At 54.1% G+C, this 18,071-nt stretch overlaps 1 long non-coding RNA gene across 1 annotated transcript; it reads left to right on the top strand.

Moving 5' to 3' along the window:
* The first annotated feature begins 3,018 nt into the window (after positions 1-3,018).
* LOC140594157 (uncharacterized) lies at positions 3,019-11,921 on the top strand. Its single transcript, XR_011994668.1, has 2 exons — positions 3,019-3,167; positions 6,190-11,921. It is a non-coding gene; the product is annotated as an uncharacterized lncRNA (long non-coding RNA).
* Positions 11,922-18,071: the final 6,150 nt, after the last annotated feature.

Here is an 18,071-nt window from a genome sequence, read left to right on the forward strand (position 1 = left end):
CCTCACTCTGTTTACCAGATTCTGGGGGCCCCTGGCCCTAGAGCAGCACAGGTCTGACCTTTTATCAAATGTGGGGCAATAGGGGCACCTGGGTGACTTGGTGGTTGAGCATCTGCCTTTGACTCTGGGCGAGATCCCGGAGTCCCGGGATTGAGTCCTGCGTCTGCTTCTCCCTCTGCCGTGTGTCTGCCTCTCTCTCTCTCTCTCTCTCTCTCTCTCCCTCTCTCTGTGTCTCTCATGAATAAATAAATTTTTAAAAATGCATGGCAATACAATAACAGCCACCGCTTCCTGCACATGGTCTCCATGTCAGGCTTGACATGCACGACTGCTTTTCATTCTCAACACAGTTCTCTGGGGTGGGCATTGTCCCCATTCTCCAGAGCAGAACGCTGAGGTTCCGAGTTGTGTTGGGGTACGTCCCGCAACCCAGCTGGGAAGGATGGGAGCTGGGGTGGAGTCCAAGACCGAGGCCGGACACCTGCTCGTCCATCTAGCATCTGCAGTGTACCAGGCACCTTCGTGTACGTTGACTCCTGATGTACTGAAGAGTGGGTATTTTATCCCCCATTCTGCAAAAGGGAGAACTAAGGCTCAGAGAGGTGAAAAGACTGGTCCTTGGCCACACAGCCTGTTCCAGGCAGAACCAGGTGGAAACAGGTCCACCTGATCCCAAATCCAGTTTGTAGTCTCTGCCCTGCACTTTCCTCCTCAGATCAGGTGCTCAGATTGTTTCAGATTTGTATAGGCCCTGAGTGAGCAATGAGGGTTTCAAATCAATGGAGCAGCAGTTGCTGAGTCATTCAAGAGCCCCTGAAGTATGGCACAGTCCATGCTGGTAAGGAAGATGCCATCCAGTTGGGAAGGCAACATATCCATATGTAAAGAGTTACAAGAATTAAATGAAAAATAGAAACTTTGGACACTCTCATAATGGTGCATGTATGATTCACAATTCTGAAGAATTGGTCAGGAAAGCTCATCCTGAAAGGCAAATGGATTTTGGAAATGGAAGTCCACATGATATCTAAGAATGACAATGAATCAACCATCATTATAAGGACAATAACCATTAATAATCACAATTAGGCCCCAAGTTATAGGTCTTACTGTTCCCATTTCACAGATAAAGATGCTGAGGCTTGGGCAGCCCCGGTGGCGCAGCGGTTTGGTGCCGCCTGCAGCCTGGGGTGTGATCCTGGAGACCAGGGATCAAGTTCCACATCAGGCTCCCTGCATGGAGCCTGCTTCTCCCTCTGTCTGTGTCTCTGCCTCTCTCTCTCTGTGTCTATGAATAAATAAATAAAATCATATTTTATTTGTGCCCAGCCAGCCTGCCCAGATCCTCTGACCCCAAAGCCACTTTCTTTCCCTCAACCCTGGGCAATCTCACAGGATGTCACAGGCAGGAGGCCACCTGGCCCAGGTCTAAATGGCTGGGCCAGTGTTGCTTCCCAGAGTGAGCTTCTTGGTCGAGGAAGCCCGTAGACATCCTACCCAACCTCAAACTATGTGCTGGGCACTGGGGTCCCAGGAGTGAATGAGACCCATCCCTGCCTTCCAGGGCACACAGGGCAGAACCAGATAAGCAAACTGGCAATGATAGTAAAGAGGAGCAGGTTCTGAGTTATCATGGGAGCCCAGGAAGGGGGGGTACACATCCCACCTGGTGTGTGGGAAGGGGATCAGGGAAAGCTTCCTAGAGGAGGAGATGCCTGGGCAGAATTTTGGCTGAGCTGGAAGGTGAGGGAGGGCGTTCCTGGCAGCAAAGACACTGAGTTGAGCCGTGCTGGAGCATGCAGAGAAGCCACAGGTGGTTTGGTATTCAGATGGCGCCAGGGCCAACATGAGGCAAGGTTTACCTTGAAGACCCTGGGGAGCCAGGGTGGAAATTAGGTTTAGGAAGGCAGGTCACAGCTGTACTTTAGAAAGTCCTCTGGCTGTGGCATGATGGATGGAGAAGGGCAGTGGGGAGTGAGAGACAGCAGCAATGTCTAGAAGGGGCAGGTGGCATTAGGGACAAGTGGAGAGGAGGTGATTAATAGGAAGATAACCAAGGTGGGGCCTTGGTTTGGGGGTCCAATTTCTCTCCTCTGTTCAGGGAGGAGGTACACTCCTTTTCTGATGGTTTCCTGCCAGGGGTAGACCTCAGCTGATGCCCTAGTTGTAGGGGTGCCTTTTATCATAGTGCCCTGGGGTTGTCACAACAAAGTGCCGCAGACTGGGAGGCTGGAAACAACACAAATGTATTCTTGCATGGTTCTGGAGGCCAGAAGTCTGAGAGCAAGGTGTCCGTAGGGCCAGGCTCCCTCCAAGACTCTGGGTGGAATCCTTCCTTGCCTCTTCCAGCTCTGGTGGTGGCCTCATTCCTTGGCATCCCTCGGCTCACAGCTACATCCCTCTGCTCTCTGCCTCTGTAGCCCCATGGTGGCTCTCCATGTGGCTTCTTCTGTGTCTTTGTCTCATGTGGCCTTTCCCCTTCTTTTTTATTTTATTTTATTTTATTTTATTTTATTTTATTTTATTTTATTTTATTTTATTTTATTTATTCATGACAGACACAGAGAGAGAAAGGCAGAGACACAGGCAGAGGGAGAAGTAGGCTCCATGCAGGGAGCCTGACATGGGACTCGATCCCGGGTCTCCAGGGCTGAAGGTGGCACTAAACCGCTGGGCCACTGGGGCTGCCTGCCTTTCTCCTTCTTATCAGGACACCAGTCACTTGGGATTAGGGCCCACCCTATTGGCCTTAACTCGATGACATCTACTAAGATCCTATTTCCATGTAAGGTCACATCCACAGGTACTAGGGTTTAGGGCTTCACCGTGTCTTTTGGGGGGAAACACAACAGAATTCATAATACTCTTAAGGGCAGGAATTCTGCTTCTCTTCGTCTCTGGCCAGCCCCAGCACAGAGCCTGGTGCATGTCAGCGCTCCAAGGGGGGTCATGGGATAAACAATGAGCTGATGGAGTCAGGGCGTCCAGCCGCTCCTCCATGCTGACCCCCGCTCCTCTGACAACTGCAGCAGCCCCGGCCCAGCCGGCGTCTGGGTGAGACAGGTCTCTGGGGCCGCCTTTCCCGTGGGTTGTTCTCTGAAAGAAGTGGTGTTGATGTCAGCAGATGCCTGTCACTTTCCTTCCCCAGCAAAATCTCAACTGTCAGAGTAAGTGAAATAGTCATTGCCTATCCCTGCGTTTGAGATTTTATTGACAGTTTCATTGTCACCCAAAAAAACCTCCTTTTCTCCGTTGGCATTTTCATCAGGTGATTCTGGGGGCAGGAGGAGGACGTGGGGCTGACTCCTGAAAACAGGTTTTGGCAGGTGGTGGGCTCTGGTTTCCCTGGCCTGGGATCAGAAGGGGCAGAAGACCCCATGGTGGGCACCACCTTGCCTTGGCTCCAGCCAAAGACTGCTTGTACCCCCTCTGGGGGGCAGGAAGGAGATGAGAGCCTGGGGACCCCCAGAAGTAGCCACGGTGGCCAGATGGGACAGCCCAGACCTCATGGTGGGTTTTTTTGTTTTGTTTTGTTTTGTTTTGTCTTTTTATTTGAGAAAGAGGAGAGAGAGAGAGCAAGTGTGAGCAGAGGAGGAGGGGCAGAGGTAGAAGCAGATTCCCCTTGGAGCAGGGAGCCCGATGTGGGGCTCCATCCCAGGACCCTGAGATCAGACCTGAGCTGAAGGCAGATGCTCAACTGACTGAGCCACCCAGGCACCCCCATCTTTAGGCCCCTCTCCTACCCTGGTGGGTAATAGGGAGGCATCCGCGTGCTGGGGTGAGAGCGTGCAGGATCAGACCACCTGGGTGCCGTTCTCAGCTCAACGATACGTACTTTAGGGCCAGTACTTCACCCTACAGATCCTCAGTGGCCCTGTCTGTTAAATGGGAGTAGTAACAGGTAGCTTCCATTGGCTGAGGCTTCATCTGCACCAAGTACCCAATATCCGGTGCGGGTCCTCACCAGAACACAGAGAGCTGGGTGCCATCAGGATCCTCACTTTAATGATGTAGAGAGGCGAGACACCCTGCCCAATGGCCATCCCAGCTGGGAAGTGGCAAGAGCGGTTTGAACCCAGGCTTTGAGATGCCCAGCTCAGCTGTGATCCCACCTCGTAGGATTTGTGGGAGAATACAGACAGCAAAGTGACACGCCGCTAGCACACCCGAAAAAGCTGTGTGCCATTCCTACCATTGTTGTTGGCGTTAGCATGGGTGGCATTGGCCCCTTGGCAAGCCACTCTGTCCCTGGGACTCCAGACGTCACTGGGTGGTGCTGGCCCAGGAGGGGGCATGGAGAGAGCTCAGGAGTTGCACTGGGGCTGAGGACCCATCCAGGAGTTGTACTCCAATGCATGCCAGGACCCCCTCTGCGTACCCCTTCCTCGGCCCCCAGCAGAGCTGCAGGTGGGACAGTCGGCTACCGAGGGAGCAGCTGGCTACGGCGTCAGACCTGAGCCTGGCAAAGCTGCTCCACCATATCTGAGCCACACAGATGGGCAGCGAGGCTCAGAGAGCCGCCCCTGCTTGGGGCCGCCAGACCAGGCAGGTGAATCCAGTAGTTAAAACAACGGATACTGGAGCCAACTGGAGCTGAGTTGTGGCGTGTTCGCTGCTGTCCAGCCACGAGTCACCGAGCCCCAGCTTCATGCCCTGTGTGCTGAGATAACAGAAGCGCCCCTCGGAGGGGCAAGGCCTGGATGATGCACAGCACCCCTTAGTGCAAGGTCTGGCACACGGCAGAAGGGAGACCCAGTCTTAGCTCATGGAGACTCCTTCTGGATCTCAGGCTCCGAGCCGGTCCCGGTGCACAGGAGGGCACTGAGCCACCCTGCAGAGCTGGGCTTGCTTCTGGACCTCCAGACTCCTGTCCACCGCCCCCCCAGCGCCCCCCCGCTTCTCAGCGGAGCCCCTCCCGGCCCTGGCCTGCCCTCCTTCCCGGGTCCCGGGCTCCCGCTGCTTCCAGAGCCCGAGCCGCGGGGCCCGCAGCCAGGAGTGCCAAAATCCCTCTCCCCGGCACACTGAAGGTTTTGAAAGTTAAAGTATTACTGTCGGCTTTGTTGTTGCCTAACTACGACAGACAAATTGAGAACCAGTTGTCAAAATGTCAGTGCACAACAAATCAACATGCAGAACGAGTCACAGCGCTCTGTGGTGTATAATTAAACAAAAAATCCCTTTTAGAAATTTCAGCGAGCGTTGGTTCCACTTTATATTTGTCTGTGTGATTAATAAAGGCAGCTAATTTTCAGACTTTAAAAACAGCTAGAAAATAGCTCCTAATTACATATTAGGCTCCTAGCGGCCCCCGCTGAGCTCCGCCGGCATTGGTGGGCCGGAGAATTTAGCAAAGCCTTAATTGCATTCTGAGCATCATCTAATTTTAGTTAAATGTAATGTAATCAGCAGCAGATGTCTGAAATAAAATATGAATTATGAATATGATGAAATTTCATTCTTGAATAAAAAAGTAATTTGCTATTTAGTTCATTAAAGTCTTAGAGGTTTATTAGGAACAGGTATATACAGCCCAGCGAGGTGAGGTAGTCAATGATATTTGGGAGAAAGAGAGAAACCCCAAAGGGATAGGGAACTTTATCCAGGGGTCCGCTTTAGACCAAGGACCATGGGGCAAGGGGGAGGGCCCTGTGTCTACCCCTGCCCACTGATGACTCCCTGGGGCCCTTCGAGGTGGGCTCAGGGTTTGGGGGCGTGGAGGCTTGGAATAGGAAACCGTGGGCACCTCTGAGGCCTGTGCCACCCTTGGCATCCCACCCCATCTCCTTCCCACCCGGGGCTGGTATCCCCTGGCATTGGAGATGATGTGGAGGGCTTGTTCGTGGTGACACGTCTCCATGCCCGGCACTCTTCCGGGCTTAGTGACACCGAATAAGGCAGAGATTGGCATCCCAGGTACTGAGCAGGATCTCAGTCTTGGCCTCTCACTGTCTGAGCAACTTTAGGGCCTCAGTCTCCCTTTCTATAAAATGGAGATGATGACAGCACCTGTCAGACACTCTGAACACTGCTTGGAATGTGGCAAAGCCTGTGGTCAGCATTGGCTGTTGCTGGTCGGGGTTGCTATTGGTTGTAGAAGTCATAGTAGATGAGTATTAAAAGGCCTTCTTTTGTTTTGTCTTTAGAAGCAGCCGGGGATGCAGAAATGATACATTCTTTATTGCTTTTCAGCGGAGGCTCAGAGACGTCAAAGAACTCGTCAAATGTTGTACAGCCAGTCATTGTGGAGCTGGGATTCGAACCTAGGACCATTTCTGCTCCCAGGGTTTTCCCCTGCATCCCAGAGCAGTGCTGGGAGAGCTGGCCTAGGGGTCATGGGCTGAAGATTCTGGAAGGGGGCTAGGTGGGAGGCAGGAGTGAACAGGGCTCACTGCCCCAGATTCGAGTCAGGGAAAGGCGAGTGAGAGGTGGGAGGCAGGGCAGAGGGTTCAGGCCAGGGTCCTGGGCTCTGCCAGAAGCCACTCTGGGCAGGTTGGGGGGACAGCGGCTGCCTCTCTACTCCCGCTTCACACGAACCAATAATTTTCTGCAATTATCTGGAAAAGATTAATTAGCAAAGTGTACCATATTGACGCGAGGCTGTCCTGGCGATCGATAAGCTCGGGAGAGTCTCCCAGGCGCCTGGAGAGAGGACCTGGGCTTGAAAGTGGGGAGGGAAGCCTGGCTTTGACAGGTCTGAGCCTTGTTTTCCAGCCCTGGGGAAGGCTGCTCAGCTTCCTGGGTCAGGGCCTGGCTCTGTGTTGACATCCTATTGGTTTTGAGCAAGTAAGTTGCCTCTCTGAGCCTCAGTTTCTCCATGTGTAAAATGGGTGCTGGGTTGCTCTGAGCCAAGGATCTCCTTTTTTTTTTTTTTTTTTAAGATTCTATTTATTTATTCATGAGAGACACACACACAGAGAAGCAGAGACACAGGCAGAGGGAGAAGCAGATTCCATGCAGGGAGCCTGATGTGGGACTCGATCCTGGGACCCCAGGATCACACCCTAGGCCAAAGGCAGATGCTCAACCGCTGAGCCACCCAGGTGCCCCAAGGATCTTCCTTCTGTTCCCATAGATTCTGGGAAGGGGGGTGCCAGTGGAACAGCCTCTTCTCTTGGGCTCCACTTCTCTTTGTTGACATGGCAGCCCACTGGGGGCCAAGGAAGCAGAAAGGATCCACCACGGCTGCCTTTCGAAGGGGACAGAGAACATCTGGTCTTTCTGAAGAACCATGAGGGTACAGCTCCATGGAGCTGTCTGCCGGTTCCAGTTTCTGGTTGGGGTGAAACTGAGCATGTGCTGCATTGGGGTTAGAAGAGCAGGATCGGAGTCAGGGGGACTCCTTTCAGATCCTGACTGCCCCCCTCCCCATTCAGGGCCCCTCACAGACTCCTGGCCTCTCTGGGCCTCAGAAGTTTCCTCGGAGATCCAGTGGTTGAGAGTTTCCAGTGAGCCAGTGGATGCCCAGCCCAGCCCAGTGCCCGGCCCAGAGCAGGTGTGGGGTGAACACAAGCTCCTGGGACACAGGACCAAATTTTCACGCCTCCCGCATCTGTGAGCATCCAGGCAGGACGTGACGAGTCACTCGGAGGACACAGGTGAAGAGACTGCAGTAAAGTGAGGTCTGTGTAGTAAAGGTGCAGACTCTCAGGGCTTGGGAACAGCAGGGACCCCTAGATCTGAAGGGACAGAAATGGAGCTATGGGAACTCAGTAGCTGAGGTGCCTCTGCAAGTAGGAGGCAGGAGCTCCAAGGGACACAGCCTCCGCCAACGAGTGCCACACTACTAAGCAGGGCAGAGGTGGCCCCAGCATCCTTTCCCGCTTCTCCCGGCCTCCCATTGGTGATCCCTCCTGGAAGCTGGAGTAGGGGGGAAGCCCGTGGAGGTCCCTCCCAGGGCGTGGAGAAGAAAGTGGCAGACAGGTGGAAGGCGGACAGGTGGGAAAGGAAAAACCTGCCACAGCCCTCATCCCAGGAACTTGGAAGAGTTTTGGAGGCTTCCATTTGGGAGTGGGGACAAGGGAGTCCTAAGCGGGCATGGTCTTCACCCCATGGTGCTGATACTGAGTCCCACATGCCCTTTCCCCAGGACTCCTCCCTCCTCTCCATAAGGCCTCACCCTGCCCATAAGAATCTCACTTCACATCTAGTGCTCCCAAAACAGTGCTCCTAGGGAGTTGGAGAGGATGGCCAGGGTTCACCAGTTCCCAACTGACTCATGTCCTGGCCTTAGCAGCTTCGCCTCTCTGAGGCTGAAGAGGCCCCGTTGGCAGAGTCCAAGCACAAAGCACAGTGCTCGACACGTAGTGGGTGCTCCGTAGCCCATCTGCTTCCCCCCGCCCCCGCCCGCCCTCCTTCCAATAAGCCTCTGTGGCATCACGGGTTCATGTAACAGCGCCCGGGCTCCTGCCACGTGCCAGCCTCCGCCAGGCCCCTACCCAGGCTGCAGAGAACCTGAGAATCATTTGTCCTGCAATGAAAACTGACAGAGCATCTCCTACGCGCTCGGCTCTGGGGACGCAGTGGTGACAAGACAGCGCTGGACTCTGCTCCTGTGAGGTCCGCGAGGTCTCGGGGAGGCAGACCCCCACGCTGGAGTTTCTGGAGTCCGGGTGCTGTGTCGGGGGCGGCCCAGAGGGCTGAGGGGTGGGGGCGCTGGCATGGTCCGCAGTACACACCTAGGAAAGAGCCCCCACCCCGTGAGCTGGGGAGCTGTCCCTGGATGGCGGGCACAGTGAGCAAAGCCCCAGGGGGTGGCCGGGCATGGAGGCCCCCCACCTCCACCGAAGGCTGCATGGCTCACTCAGGTGCCTGCCCCCCCCCCCCGCCCCCTCTGCCTCACCTCCTTCCGCCCCAAGGCCGCCTGCCCGCCGCCCGGCCACTCCCTGGTCCAGGTCAGCCGCCTGTCCCTGCTCTATTCATCAAGGGCATGACAGCTAAAATTCATTTGAAGATGAAGAAAGTGCCCGCTAATCCGTTCTGCAAGACATTGATAGACTAGCATCTCAGGGAGAATCGCACAGCAGTAATGAAATTAGGCTAAAACTGCTGGCGGATTGCAGATAATTGCCCTTGTCTGTCACTCGGAATAACATCTCCCAAATCCAGCACAGGGATTGTTCAACTTGCAGGAATTCCTTTTCTTTCTTTCTTTCCTTCTCTCTCTTTCTCTGTCTTTTTAAGAGGCAGGAGAGGCGAAGCCAGTCCGGGGCTTTGTCTCACCGCCGCCCAGGGCAGGTGGAGCGGGTGTCCTGGGACGACTGCCTCCCCGCCCCTGGAGGCCCCGAAGCCCCGGCCTTGGCCTCAGCGGAAGGACAAGGGGCCAAGCTGCAGTCCCAGGGGCGCCTCTCACCTCCCCCTGGGGGTCCGGCCCTGAGCCTTGATCGCTGCTTGATGCCCTCCCACCCCTCCCAGCATGTTCCAGCTGGCAAAACCCTGGGTGGAGAGGGGGAAGCAGGGAAATCTTGCAGAACCGGGGCTACGGTTTTGACGGCTTTGGATTTTTTGGGGTGGACCCAGGTCCTGTGTTAAAGTTGCATTTGCCTTATGCTGAGACCACCTCTGTCCTTCAGATAAGAGAGTGGTGGGGTTGTGGGGGACAGGGACAGGTAAAGTCTTCGGAAGCCACCGCCTGGTTCTGCCATGGGGATCTAGCTTCCTGGAGAGAAACGTTCTGAGAAGGGACAGTTTATGGAGTCCAGGGCTGTCGGCATGACCGGTATACAGCTGGCACTCAATCCTGCTGTCGTAGAGCATAGGAAGTTAGGGTAATGGGCCTTTTCGCATGCTAGTGTTAGAGACCATTTGATGCCAACAGCATTGGATGATGTTACAGAACACCTAAATGTTAATGTCATGCTATGTTCGAATGTCAGTGGCCCAGAAATCTTGAATGTTTCTCTCCTTCAGTTGAAGTATTGGGGCGCCTGGGTGGCTCAGCGGTCAAGCATCTGCCTTTGGCTCAGGGTGTGATCCCAGGATCTAGGATCAAGTCCCACATCGGGCTTCCTGCAAGGAGCCTGCTTCTCCCTCTGCCTATGTCTCTGCCTCTCTCTCTCTCTCTCTCTCTCTCTGTCTCTCATGAATAAATAAATAAATCTTTAAACAACAACAAAAACAAAGTTGAAGTATTGACATCATGGACTGTTAGCCCATGAATATCATTGACCTATAAAATTTAGGAGCTCTAAGGAGTCTTAGGAGCTCCTCATCTGATAGATGAGCAAAATGAGGTCCAGAGAGGTTAAGTGGTTTGCCAAAGGTCACACAGCAAGAAGCATCCTAAATGTAATTTTCGTTAAGGTCACAGTTTTGTCTAGGCTGGTCATCAGAGAACATATAACCCCTTCCTCTTCTCTAGGCCGTACCCGTCCTGGTCCCCCCAGGGTGTTGGTCGCTGGTGCTCAGCTCTTCGGGGTATGCCTGTGTTCGGGGGTTCATAGCAGGATCTCCCAGAATCCTCTGGCTTGCTAACCCCTGTTTGCCAGAGTCACTAATGGGCTGCGGCAGAGCCCTGCCTTCCAGCTCATTCTTTTGGATCGACCTGGGTCTGTCAAGGACTGACTATGTCTGAGGCAAAATTCAGGGAACAAAGTGAGGCTGGGGGGTAGATATTGAGTGGACATTCAGGGATGTTCAGAGGAAGGACACATGATCCTCACCGAGGGCTTATATTCAGGAAGGCGTTAGGAAGACCTTGACTTAGAGGAGGATTTTGAAAGAGCAATGGGTTTTCTGTTTTCTTTTTTTTTTTTTCTAAGATTTTATTTATTTGAGAGAGAGAGAGAGCACAAGCAGGGTGATCAGCAGAGGGAGAAGAAGACTCCCCACAGGGCAGGGAGCCTGACATGGGGCTCGGTCCCAGGTCGCTGGGATCATGACCTGAGTCGAAGGCAGCTGCCCAACGGATTGAGCCACCCAGGCACCTCACCAATGGGTTTTCACTAGCAGCCTCTGAATTGGGACTGAGGGAGGAGGAGCTGGGCATGGGGTTGGGGGCACCTGCCTCAGAATGGGGAGGTGGCCCCAGAGGGTGGGCAGGAAGGGTGGTACCCAACGAGGTAGGGCATTTCATTAAGGTCTTTTCAGCCACATCTTCCAGCACCATTGGCAGCCCTGCGGCTGACCACCCCGGATCAGTGCTCCTCAAAGTGTGCTCCACAGACCTCTAGGAGTCCCCAAGACCCTCTCAGAGTGAGAGGATCTTGATCATGAGATCAAGACTATGTTTGTAATAATACTAAGACATTATTAGCCATTTTCACTGTGTTAGCATTTGCACTGATGCCATAAAAATAATGGGTGGATAAACTGCTGGCCTCAAAGCATGAATCATGGCCTTGGCACCAAATATAAAACTATAATAGAGATCGTTGCGTTCTTTATCCCCAGTCTTTCAGCTAAAAACTGAAAAACCCGTTTCACTTAAGCATGCTCCTGAGGAAAAGTAAAAGTCATTAATTTTTTTTTTTTTACAACATCTCAACCTTTGAGTATACATCTTTTAAATATCCAATGTGACAGAAAAGGAAGCACTCCCATCGGGGCCCTCCGCCATACTATTAGTTGCTCCAGAAAAGCACCGTGAGATGAGTCTCGTACTGCCCCGGCCACTTTTGTCACGGAACACCAATGTCACGTGAAATAATGACCGACTGACAAAGCGAGGGTCTTTCCGGTTTGGCTCTTTGGCAGATATTTTCTCAAAAATGAACAAAGTTGCCTGTCAACTGATTTGTTGCCAAGGATAAAATTTGACTTTCAAGCAAAAACTAGACTTTTTGGAGAACTTGTATCTGCCGCTGCGAGTTTGACAGTTTCCTACTTAAAGTCTTTCCTGGAGAGAATGAGACTTTTTTTTTTTTTATTGTATAATGAAATATGTCAACATTTGGAAAAGCTGCGTAAGTCAGGAAACCACGATTTTCCCAGTGGCCAACACGTGATATTATGAGATGAGCAAAAGAGCCGTTCAAAGCTCAAAAGAGACCAAGGGGTTTTAATTTTACAGAGGGTGAGGGTTCACGGAGGCGCTTTCAGGTACTGTGTCCCACCTAACCCTCAGCAGACTACCTCATGTGGAGTTGTGTTTTCATACCAAGGAATATCCTTCATTATCTGAGATCGATTTTGAACCTACATATCCATGTGAGGCCTCATGTTCTGCATATACGTCAACCAGAACACCATGTTGCAACAGATTGAATGCAGAAGCAGATGTGAGAATCCAGCTGTTTTCTGTTAAAGCCAGACTTTAAAGACATTTGCAAATACATGAAGGGAAAAAAAAAAAAAAAAACTACACACAACGAATGGATCCCCATTTTACAGACGCAGAAACTGAGTTCGGAAGGCCTTGAACTGAATCCCTTCCCCTGGCTGGGCCTGGATCCCCCATTCTGGTCTGCAGCTGCGGAGAATCTGTTGGGCGTGGGTCTTCCTAGGGCTCCTGGCCCGGCATCGCCCCCGCTTCTCATCCTGCAGCCCAGGGTGGGCGGGAACCAGGCCTGGGCAGCTGGCAGCTGGCCCCACGTCCCTGGGGCCCAGGAGGAGGTGACCAGGGCCGTTTGCGGTAATGGATTGCGGGCGGGTGGCGGCGGGGTGAAGGAGTGCGCCGGCCACGGCCCGTAATGCCTCACGAGCCGGCGCTGGCACGGGTAATTTACTGCTGCCGACAATAACATATTTCACTTCCCGTCGCCCCGATGAAGATTAGTTGTGTTTGAAAGTGGCTGAGTACACAGTCAATTCCGCTTAAACGTTTACAGTCAACTGAGCACAGATAATGCCCCCTCCGAACATGTGTCTGGGCCTCCTGCGGCTTGGGGAGGGGCTCCGGGTGGGGGCTGGGGGTCCCCCCACCCCAGGCAGGGGCTGCAGCTGTGCAGAGGGAGGGATTCAGGGGCTGGGGGCTGGGCGGAGATCTATGGCTTCCTTCTGTCCCACTTTTCAGATTGTCTTTCAAAATCATTCATTCAACACACACTTCCCCGGGACTGGCCAAGGACGTCTGTGCAGGCTTTGGGGACAGAGAGAAGTCAAAGCCATGATTACATTTGATCCCAACAATATCCCTGGGAGGCAGGTTGTATCTCCGGTTTACCGACAGATTGGAAACTCAGAGAGGTTCATTTTAGATTTCTGGATGCTGCACACCCAGTACCGAATGGAGTCAGGATTTGAACCCGGTCCTGCCAGAATTTCTGAGTCTCGAGGCACCTGGGTGGCTCAGTCGGTTAAGTGTCTGCCTTTGGCTAAGGTCATGATCCCAGGGTCCTGGGATGGAGCCCCGTGTAGGGCTCCCTGCTCAGCGGGAAGTCTGCTTTTCCTTTTCCCTCTGCCCTTCCCCGACCCCAGCTTGTGCGCATACTCTCTCTCCCCCAAATAAATAAATAAAATATATTTTTTTTAAAAAAAAAGAATTTGAGTCTCATATTGTTGTTCCTGGGGAGCCCAATCCTGTGAGCTTGAGCCTCGGGCCAGGTGGCGTCATCTACTCAATGCGGCTATGGCACAGGGCTCCTGGACACATCTTCTGTGTTTGGGTTGTTTGGGTTGGCCAGCAGGCTCCAGGGCTCTGGCTCAGAATCCCTAGTCATGGGGGTGGGGGTGGGGGATCCCATGGCAGGACTGGGATGCCATGAGCCTAATGGGATTTGAGGTTGGATAGAGTTCCACGCCCAGATGTCACTTGTTGGGTGCAGGAGGTTGCGCCCAAAAAGCAAGCTGCTTGCTGTCTTTGAGAGATGGAGTGCTTGAGAGCTGCCATGTCCAGTCCTGGGCCCAGCTCCCCACCAGGCCTGCCTGTGACACTAGCTGGGGTCTGGATAAGTGTGCAAGTGGGGCCCCAGCACAGGCTCCCCCCGCCTTCTCTTCCCAATGTGGGCTGCATCCAGAGCTGGAAGGGCCGCACTCACACACATATAGATACCAGCAGGCTGTGTCCACGCTGACCGCCTAAAATGGCCATACCCAGGCCACCCTTTGGGCCTGAGGGTGCCTACATTGGTGGTAGGTTTGTCTTGGGAGTGTGGACCTCAGATGAGCAGTGAGAAGAGGCCCTCGGGGGGGTCCTAGCCTCCTGAGTGTGGTCAGCAGGGGCATAAGTTCCTGGTGGGCACATCCCCTTGGCCCATAGATGCCTCACCCTGGGGGAGGAGGGGTGGTCGGCCCCTCTAAGAGCGTGATCTCATCCAAGGTGGTGCTGCCATCAGCCAGCCTTGCTCGTGGTGTGGGAGGGTTGGACTGGGGCCCTCTGTCTGTGCCCCTCCTCCGTCTGAGGCCAGCCCCTGAAATCCTGAGGGGCTCCCATCCCGCAGAGACGACGGAAGCACTGCACGTCTGTGGCCTGCCGCAGAGAACCAGAGAACCATGGCTCGCACACCTCCTCTGAGGCTAGGCCTTCCACAGCCCTCATCACACGGGAAGTACAGACCTTTATTGAGCACCTGCTGTATGCCAGCCCTCTGCCAGACCCTGTGCACACTTTATTTTTTCCCTCAAGCTTCAGGGTAACTTGGTGGGTAGTGTTCTCTCTCCCTTTTCCAGAGGAGGAGATAGAGACCCAGACTGGGATGGGGGCACACAAAGGGAGGGACAGAGCCAGGATTAAACCCTGCATTCCTCCACATTCCTCTGGGGAAGTCCTGGCCTCCCGGCTCTGGACACGCGGTGTGACTATGTGCGTGTGGTGGTGGCTGCCCATGTTCTCGTGTGACGAATGGGGTATGACCCGCGCTGTGTATGCTACTGTGTCTGCGCATCACGCCAGTGGAGGTCACGGGCGCTGCGTCGACAGGGATGACATGGTTGCAGTTACACCGTTTATCCGTGCCTCTAGGACATGCCTGTGTGACACCCTCTATCTGTGTCTGGTGACATGGGGGTGAGCTTGTTGTGTCCAGGCAGGGCTGTCCCCGGGAGGGGCTGTGACTATGCATTCTCAGACTTGAGAATGCGTGCTGGGCAGTGGGTGCTAGCAGAGCTGGGGGACTGCTGGACCCGCGTCTGCGGCCCCGCCACCCTGCCCAGCTGCCCAGTCGTGCCCAGACCTGAGCCCCGGCGTGAGGCAAGATGCCACGAATGCCACGGTCCTTGCCCACGCAGAACAGAGCTGGGCTGACTCCAGGTCACTTTGTCATGCCTCCACACAGGGGGACATGTCTCCCCAACACCTCCTCATCCTCAGGGGCAGCAGGGTCCTGCATCCTGGGCTGGACCCCAGCCCAGCTATTTCTTTTCTTTTCTTTAAAGATTTTATTTCTTTATTCGTGAGAGACACAGAGAGACAGAGACATAGGCAGAGGGAGAAGCAGGCTCCCTGCTGGGAGACTGATGCAGGACTCGATCCCAGGACCCCAGAATCGTCACCCGAGCCAGAGGCGGAGGCTCAACCCCTAAGCCACCCAGGCACCCTGCGCCTAGCTATTTCTAGTGCCTCTGTGGGGCTCCCAGGACCCTCCATCCATCCATCGCCTGTTCCAGGCCTCAGGGGACTCAACCAGATGAGGCCAGGGAGACACCTGTCAGGCCATCTTTGGCTACAGAACCCCTTCCTGACCCCCGCCCCACAGCATGGCTCAGGCCTCCTGTACTGGGGGAGAAGGAGCTCGGGACAGGACTTGTGAGCCGGACTGATGATGCTGGATGACCTCTCGCTGTGTGACATTAGATATATCACTTAACTTCTCTGTGCTGAGACATGAGATAGCCTAAGAGAGGGCTTGACAGTTTGGAAGTGGGGCAGAAACAGCAGAATGCCCTGCGTGGCACAGAGCTCTGCAGGGTCTGAGGGCTGCCGCTGCCACCACTGATGACAACGGTGGGGATGGCAGCTTCTGCCTCAGCCCTGGCCAGCAGTCGCAGGCTGCGTCTCACAGGAGCAGGCCCTCTTTGTTCACAGTAAGGTCCTCTCGGTTCTCCCTTTGCTGACATGGAAATAGGCTCAGAGAGGGCAAATGGCTTGCCCAAGGCCACACAGCAAGAGCTTAACAGAGTTGGACCAAATCTGAGCTCAGACCAGCCCCTCCATCCCCTACCATTGTCTCCCATATGGATGAGGCGTGGCAGGAATGACTCTCCCTCTTACAGATGAGGGAAACTGAGTCTCAGAGAGGGGATGTTACATTCTGGGGTCTCTGGACTCCCAGGCTCTGTTCTCCCCCACCCCTCCCCAGTCTCTCTCTATCTCCCGGGTGCACATTGCCGTGGTTGGGGTGGGGGGGCATTGGGCAGGCAAAGAGAGACATTGTGTCAGAGACAAAGGGCCGCTGTGGCTACACAATGGTGACAATCAAAGCCAAATGATGGACGCTGGGCTTCAGGGGCAGCTTGGAACCCACCTGCAGCTTCCTCCAGACAATGGGGAGCCTGTGCTCCCGGGAGGGGTACAATGGGCACCCTGTGTTTGGGGCCCTGCACCACTCTGGTGATGAGAGACGGCCCTAGCAGCCAGTGCCCCACCCAGGAGCAAGGGGAGAGAGGCAGAGCGGCACCCACACGGTGGTGCTGGGAGAGAGGAGCCGGGCAGCCCACCCACCTGCTGGGACTTGGCAGGCCTCTCTTTCCTGGACCAAACACCCCACTGTAAGTGGCTGGTCATCATGCTTAAAAGGAGATAACCAGCTCTCCATTCCCTTGCCTTCGGACAAGCAACATAAACATCTCAGAGCCTTGGTTTCTCCATTTCACCTGTAAAATGAAGATGATGGACTTTATTTGGCAGAGGCGCTGTGAGAATCAGATGAGGGAGACATATTGGGTGATACATAGTGGGAGCTTGAGAGGTGCCTGTTACTTTTCATTGTGGATACATGGTGGGTGGAAGGAGGGAGGGGGAGTGGGTAGGTACACGGGTAAATAACTGGGTGGGTAGATAGATGGGTGGGTGGATGGATGGATGGATGGACAGACAGAAGGATGGATGGAAGGAAGGATGGATGGATGGATGGACAGATGGAAGGATGGACAGATGGATGGAAGGAAGGAAGGAACAATAGATAAATCGAAAGATGGATGGGTGGATGAGTGGATAGTTGAGTAGATGAGTGTGAAAGGGTGGGGGGGTGGATGTCAGGGTGAATGGATGGATGGAGGAGAGAATAGATGATTGCACGGATGGGTGAGATGGGTGGGAGAATAGTTGAGTGGAAGGATGGATGGCAGTGGCAGGGAGGTGAATGAATGTGAGGTTCAGGTCTGAGTACCAGAGGAAGGAGGAATGGTACCTGAGGTAGTCAGGGAAGTCTTCCAGGAGGAGGCAAACTACACATAAGCAGAAGGGAGGGTGCTGCATGCCCCTCAAGGACAGGCAATGTTCATCTCTCAGCTCCGAATCCCAGCTCCTGGCCTTTATTGAATTAATGCATGATCCTTTATTGAATTAATGCGTGCTATGCTACTGGCAATCCAAGGTAGGGCCTTTCTCCCTGGAACCCAGATCTGTGCTGATCCAGGCCCTGGGATGTTCCATCCCTCACCCAGCCCTCCCTGTCATCCTCAGAGGAGGCATCAAAGATAGGGGACTTGGAGTCAGGTGGCCCTGGGGCTGAGTTCCCGCCCCACCATGTCCTGGCTGTGTGACTTTAGGCCTGTTCCTTCTCCTCTCTGAGACTCAGTTTCCTCCACTCTCCAACAAGGCCTCTGCATTCTGACCTGCAGCTGTGGGGAGCTGTGGGGAGGGAGAGGGGCGATGGGGAGGGAAGCGCCCAGCAGCGCTGAGCCGCACAGGGAGAGTCCTAGCGCCTTGGGGGTGGGGGAGAAGCGGCTGGTGTGAGGGGCTGAGGGGCTGGGGCGGGGGCTGCCCAGAGGCTCCTGAATCCTGACACTCCCCTAACCCTGCTGCCCGGGTCCCTGAAACTGGAAGGAGCCTTTGGGACATTTTATAATTTAAAGAGAATGAGCAGGGAAACTCTCGAACCACTGCTGCCTCTTAATGGAATTACTGAAAAGGGCTTTTTAATTAAAAACAAGAAGTTGGGGATAGGTTGGTATCCATAATTCAGGGCCCTGGTGCTGTGGCCGCCCAAGGTTCCATCTTCCTCTGGGTCTCTCTCTCAGCGTGATCTATGTTGTTA

The sequence above is a fragment of the Vulpes vulpes genome, chromosome 10 (assembly GCF_048418805.1).
Source record: "Vulpes vulpes isolate BD-2025 chromosome 10, VulVul3, whole genome shotgun sequence".
In the NCBI taxonomy this organism is placed as follows: Eukaryota; Metazoa; Chordata; class Mammalia; order Carnivora; family Canidae; genus Vulpes; species Vulpes vulpes.